Source organism: Berghia stephanieae, chromosome 8, assembly GCF_034508935.2.
Source record: "Berghia stephanieae isolate SIO BIC M18660-M18661 chromosome 8, UCSD_Bste_1.3, whole genome shotgun sequence".
Taxonomy (NCBI): domain Eukaryota; kingdom Metazoa; phylum Mollusca; class Gastropoda; order Nudibranchia; family Aeolidiidae; genus Berghia; species Berghia stephanieae.
The window spans coordinates 34,717,321-34,724,424 of record NC_088367.1 but is presented as its reverse complement, the minus strand read 5'-3'; the positions used below and the strand labels follow the sequence as shown (position 1 = coordinate 34,724,424).

The 7,104-nt window shown below is 36.9% G+C and overlaps 1 protein-coding gene across 4 annotated transcripts in view; it reads left to right on the top strand.

The window, feature by feature from the left end:
* LOC144978566 (lactadherin-like) overlaps positions 1-7,104 on the top strand; it is a 229,637-nt gene that overhangs the window by 183,570 nt on the left and 38,963 nt on the right. The window lies entirely within an intron of this gene.

The following is a 7,104-nucleotide window of genomic DNA, read 5'->3' as shown; positions in this document are numbered from 1 at the left end:
GATGATGAGGAGGAGGAGAAGGAGGAGGAGATGGAGGAGGAGGAGGAGGAGAAGAAGAAGAAGAAAAGGAGGAGGAGGAGAAGGAATAGGAGGAGAAGGAATAGGAGGAGGAGAAGGAATAGGAGGAGGAGAAGGAGGAGGATGAGGAGGAGAAGGAGGAGGAGGAGAAGAAGAAGAAGAAGAAGAAGAAGAAGAAGAAGAAGAAGAAGAAGAAGAAGAAGAAGAAGAAGAAGAAGAAGAAGAAGAAGAAGAAAAAGAAGAGGAAGAATGGGGGGGGGGGGGGGTTACGCGGCAGAGCATTATATTATACTGACACGCTAAAGTTCTGTCACCCCTGAAATTAAATACATCTTTGGTTGCCATTCAAAGTTGAACAAACTTGACACATATCAACCTGATCATGTTTAATGCTATGGAAGTAGGTATATGAGCATGGATCACTAATTTAAAGGGGGATAGTTATGGTTAGACTCGCCACATATTTTCCCTCTTTTAAGTTCGATCAGTAATTTGTATGTCTCCAACGGGCGTGAATAGCTGCTATAGATCGACGGATAGAGGTCAGGCGTCCTCGACAGCCAAACAAAAGCATTGATTTGATGCTCTTGGAAGGTATTTTGAGAAACAATTGCCGCAGTGGGCAGACAACCCTGTCGCGTCAATCGGTAACGACATAAGGGGCAATAATCTATTCCTTGTATCTCCTTCCGGTGATGCTCGTTTGGATTGGAACCAATGTTGTGCGGCGGTACCAGTGATTCCTTCCGATACCTAACACTTCACCCCCACGCTCAAACCGGTCTGCTTCACTGATGAATACTTGACAAAATGTTTCCTAAAGACTCTTTGTCGGCCATCAGATTGTGGAAATACCGTGGGTTTATCCAAATAATGAAAAGTGTTCCAAGGGTCATTGGATTAGTTGTTGTGCCGTTAGGAACCGGCGTTGAGCGTTTACAGGAACAAAATTATGCATGAATAAACGGCCGAAATCCTTGGTCGTGTAAACGCCTAATAAGTACGTTAACTCTTGAAATTCCAAGAAAATATGAAGTTTCAGTTGCAGGCCTAAACGTATATTGTACATGCCCATTAACAATTATAGCGCGAACCATTCTCTCAATTATCGCTCTTGGTCGACCGGCAGCTCCTTGGCCTGTCTTAAACGGATCAAGTGCCATCAAAACATTGCCTTAACCGTGGATTGGTGCCTTACTCACATCAAAGTGTCTTGCTACCCCAGTAATAGTTAATCCCGATGAAAACATGCTCGGTCACGCTCTGAATTTGTTTATATCACCATTTAAAATTTATTATCAATTCGATTAAATTTAACGAAACAATAACTTTCTGAAAAGTGCTCACTCAGAGGTAATGATCTGAAATAACAACACGTTAGAGTGAGTTATTTTGATTGTGCACTGCGATATCGTGATTCCCCTGAGTTTTTCAACAATATGTGTGTCTTTTTAAACGGGAAATGAATCGTCCGAAGTTGAAGAGTCGAGTATTATGTAATAGGCTTTATTAGCAATTGGGTGTTTTAAAAATCATTTACCGTAGTTATGGGTACACTGTGTTTGGGGTGATAGAACCTTTCCGTGTCAGTAGAATATAACCGTAACTCGGCCATGTGTGACCAGTTTCGCGTCCGCCCGCCTGGTTTCAGTGTCTTTGACAAGTCATCATCTCCTTTCTCATGGCGCAGTGTTCTTACGGGACATAATCATAGAGCGATTTCTATACCCCCCCCCCCCCTAACCAACCCAAAAAGAGGCAAGGAAAAAATCCATTCATAGAGATACAAAATACGTAGAAGAAAAAAAAAAAAAGAAAGAAAATAATACATAATTGATTGGACTACATCTTGCAAACGATACGGAACATTAACGCGTTTTGGTGAACGATGTGTTTCCTATCGTGTTAGAGAGCCAATGACATTTCTGTCTTCCGATGTCCTGTCATAATCAACAAGTAGCCAACGAGAGCTGTCTGTTGTTGTGGCAGGCACCTGTTTGACATGATAGTTTATTGGGTGAATTGGGTTGACGACTCCAAGAACAAAGAACTCTCCACCTCATTTCCTCAAAGGGGCGACAACTTGGTGAACACTTCTTTTTTTTCTCTTTGATCTTTTCATTTTCAGCATCTCTGTAAATCCACTCTGTTTTATTTTTTACAGTAGTACTTGCTCCATTGTTTTTTGTTATAATGGCACGTAGTTTTCGTAACCCCCTCGCAGACAACTCAGAAAGTGTAAAATGTGATGATTGCAAGAAAGAGGTAACTTGTTTAGATATATGTTTAGATTTATCCGCCTTGTGACTTATTATTGGTAAACACAAAAATCTTCTATAAATGTATACACAATCCACACACGCACACCACGCCCCCCCCCCTGTTTAACTTATCTATCTATCTATCTGTCTATCTATCTATCTATCTATCTATCTATCTATCTATCTATCTATCTATCTGTCTATATATCTATTTATCAATCTATCTATCTATCCGAACGATTACTTTGTCGTCAATTGTAAGAGTGCTTGTACTAAAAAAGAAGGTGCGACCAAAACGTCTTGCATTGTATAAAATGGGGGGTTGGTACCAATATTATAATATGGAGAATAAATAGAGAATTGTGAAGTGCAATCGTGGGACCAAGGAAAATGCTCCGGGGGAAAAAGTGCAAATTTAAATGTATCATTTCACTGTACTCACTCAGTACTTCCGCATTTAAAATAGTCAAAGGTTATTGTACTTAAAGAGGAAACACCATATTTAAAATAGACTTGATCCATTGGTTTTCTTACCCTCTGACCCCAAACTTGTCACGTGGAGGCATCTAGGTGTCACGATTTGAATTACGGGGTTAAATTCTTTCCCGGCGTCCTTGGCGTAACCCTATACTCCAAACCAGTAGCGTTGCAATGGACGGACATGACAAATTGTTCAAATTTTTAATAACTTTGTGTTCGTATCTCTACGTATGCGAACGCAAACGAATAAACGAACAATGACTCAATCAAGCAACGATTTGACGGCGAATAAAAGATTTGCGTCTATTTATTGGCAATTATTTTTATAAAATAAATAAGCCACACTGTTGTGGTAGTCAATTCTTTTTTTTATCTTTAAATATGTTGTTTGAAGCTGAACTTATTTATACTAAAGCTAGACTTGTCGGGGGATTGAGATAGATGACAAAAAAAATTTCTTTATTTTTTTCAAGCCATTTTCTATCTCGTACTTCATGCTAGTTCTTGGTATTGTTTACTGACTTGGCGTTTGCTTGCCAAAATCATTTATTGCAAAAATGTTGGCGTTCGCGAGCTTGACTTCCGAACTCGTGTGTTGTAGGAACTGTTCCCGAAAACGTGCAAACTTCAAACGATTAACACGATTGTGCTATACTCCAACCAGACAGTGAAAATAAACTAATTCAAGTAATCTTCTTGACCCGCTTGTCTCTATTTGCAGACTGAACTATACAAGATATCAAATAAAAATTGATAAATATTATAAAGATGACTTTCTGGTAACCATTGTTAGAACATGTTTATTAGGGGTGATTTATTTTGGCTCAAGATAAAGCAATATGTCTTAAATATCGAAAGGGTGGATGGATGTTTAGGAGGGCGTCAACTGAGATGTTTTACTTGAGTATTGCACCATGCGTTTAAACACAGTTCAAATAAAGGACACCTCCTATTCTTGTTCATGTTAAATAAAACATTTAAGTAATGAGATTTTTAACACGAGACCAATTTAGCCGAAGGAAGGAAACAATTCAAACTGTTGGCTTAAGAAAAATCATAAGACCTTCTGAATGGTCTGTTTATGAAAAAAAAAACAACCTAAAAAAATAAACAAACGGATAAACAAACCCAACAAAAAAAATATATATCTATATATATATTTTGTTAAAAATCATATATCAAGATATTACAACAAACTAGTCTAACGCATAGAAATTGATGGAAAGAAATCCTTCCATAGTTTATCAAAATAATGATTGTTGATGTCTTTTTGTGTTGAACGTTACATGAAATGGCCTTTTAACACACATGTTTGACTATGTGTGTGTATGTGTGTATGTGGATGTGTATGTCTGGATGTATGTGTGTGTATGTGTATGTGTACGTTTGTTTCTTTATACAATAAAAAAGATTAGTTATCCTTAATCAAACATATCAAGTGTCATATTTTTAGTAAAGATTCAATCTTTGGCATCCAATCACATATTAATATATCCAAGTTTATGAAACTGTGCGCATCACAGTTTTTTTTTGTAAACAGTACTAAACAAAAATGAATATAAGAGGGCTCAAGCTCCTTCTTCGGTCAACAACAACAAAAAATAGTAAAAACATAAATACATTATTTTATTATTAATTAAAAAACCAGATCAACGACTAAATATTTCGTACGCGTACGTCCTCTAAAAACAAAAAAAAAATTACAAATAACTTTTGTGTTCGAATCTCTGTGTATGCGAACGCAACGAATATACGAACGATGACTCAATCTTGCAGTGGTTTTGTTTTTTTGTTTGTTTTTTAAAATTTGTTTTTCAGTTGTTTTTTTTTTTTTTGGTACCAGTGTGTTGTCTCTGGTAAAGTTGTTTATACGAGCCACTTTTATTACAAAGCAGATTGGACTTGATATTTAATAGCGAAGCAGTAGTGCTTTCAAAAAATATGCAAAGACAAAAATCCCTCTCTTTGTAGAAAATCCTATGGGAATTCGAAAGATGTGCTGTATATAATCTCTCCCCTGAATCAACACTCGAGTCTCATGGATGATCCACGTAACGTTACACCAGGGAGGATTAAAAACTACTTGGTATGGCTGTGGACTTTTATTTTTTGACGTAGGTAGCTGTTTTAGGAGGAATGGCGGATCAGCATGAGATCTCGTATAACATGCTTCAGTGGTCTGCCAGGGATGGGTCTGTGTGTTTTGGTTGTGCTTGTAACGAACCTATTTGGCCCTTACTGAAGCTCAAAAGTCGACACGGCCTTGTCTTAACCCACGTAAAATAGATTTAAAAAAATATTCACTCATGAGTTGGATTGCTCATACTGCAGAGAACTTATCGGTCAAAAAGAGGGACTGGCATTGGTTACGTATTTTTTTCTATCCTTTTAGTCCATACCCAGCAATAACGTAAATTTCATCCGGCAGAAAGTACTGACTAACGTCCCATCAGAGGTACCAAGAAGTTGTTTGTATCAGTTTAATGTTACGGGAAGCGGGATCACTTCCAGCTAACTGGTGATTATAACTTTGATGGACTAATTCCACTTTTTAATTATCTTCCCGCTCCACAGTAATTTGATTACTCTGGGTCAGTGTAAGATCAGGCGAAAGTACTTTATGATAGGCTATCCAAAGGGTGGAAATAATTGTTATCGCATTTTTCAAGCAGCAGAGACTGGACTTATGTCGTCACCATTGCTTCAATTTATGAATACATTGAAAGGCTGAAGCCATGATTTGAAAATAATATAACTTTGTAATCAGAAGACGTGAGTGTGATTTTCATTGAAGGAGAATAGTTCCTTTCATTGATTCATTCCAACGGGAAAAATGTATAAAGTACTATGGTCAGAAGGAAGTCGAGTTTGTGCTCACTGACACTCATCTACGAACTGATCTTCTCCAACTTTTCACCACTATGTGTATGGATTTAATTTTCGGGTTGTGAAATAAAGACAACATACAAATCTTCACTATCAATCAAACTATGTGTTATGACTTACTTATGGTCTGCATTGCCTTTCTATTACAAAAGACGTTTTCAAAAAGACAATTTGGCCAGAAAACTTTTACTTCGAGATATCGATGGATTAAAATGGTCTCCAACTTTTTAAAACGTGTCAAATATCTTGCTTTTGAGTTCTTAACAAATTTAACGTTTTGGCGAATTTTGGGTCATTTTAACCGAAGACAAAATTCCCTGACCAGAATGAAAAAGATGTGTTTTGTTTAAGCACTGCTGGACAATCGTGGTATGTTTTAAGGTTCTTGCATAACCCAGGAGAACACCTCTGACAGGACACTAAAATATAGTACATGCGAGCTGTTATAGGTAAGGTAGGCCTGTTACCATGTCGGGGCTCTGAGATAAAACACAAAAATCCTATGGCTTTGGTGTGATGAAACAATGGATTCCTGGCAATTAATTTGACTTCGTGGGTTGGTAACACATTTACATGTCAGTTGTGGGCTATCATTCATCAGCCTTAGTTATGATAGCCAGCATTTCAAACATCTGAACAAAAATGAATATGATTACTTATACACAGCAGTTCCATGTTGTCACCGTACTCCAAGCTCTTTGCAATACTTCATAATATATTACTCCTAAATATACATGTACTATATGGATTGACATTTATATTTCATAGCGTAAAAGTCACCTATTTGTATTTACTAATATATCCAGCTATGGCTAAGTATTACTTCATACCTGAGTATAGATAGGTAATGACAGAAATATGCTGTATCCAAGACCCAACACCGGTACCTGACCATGTTCAACATCGCATGCCTTTGTGATTTCTTTGGCGTACAAATTTTACGCCAATTTTTAAAAGGAATTCCTTGAAATATGTCTGCACATGTTCATATAAGTTGAGTAAAGAGAATTAATTAAAATTGCACGACGTAATACTAAGCTTTATAATGTTTGAAATCCTTAAACTAAAATACAACAGCAACTACTACTACGACTACTACTACCACAACAACCACTACTACTAATACTACTACTAATACTACTGCTACTACTACTACTGCTGCTGATGCTACTACTACTACTACTACTACTACTACTACTAATACTACTACTACTACTACTACTACTACTACTACTACTACTACTACTACTACTTCTACTACTACTACTACTACTACTACTACTACTACTACTACTACTACTACTACTATACTACTACTACTACTACTACTACTACTACTACTACTACTACTACTACTACTACAACTACTACTACTACTACTTTACTACTACTACTACTACTACTACTACTACTACTACTGCTGCTACTACTACTACTACTACTACTACTACTACTACTA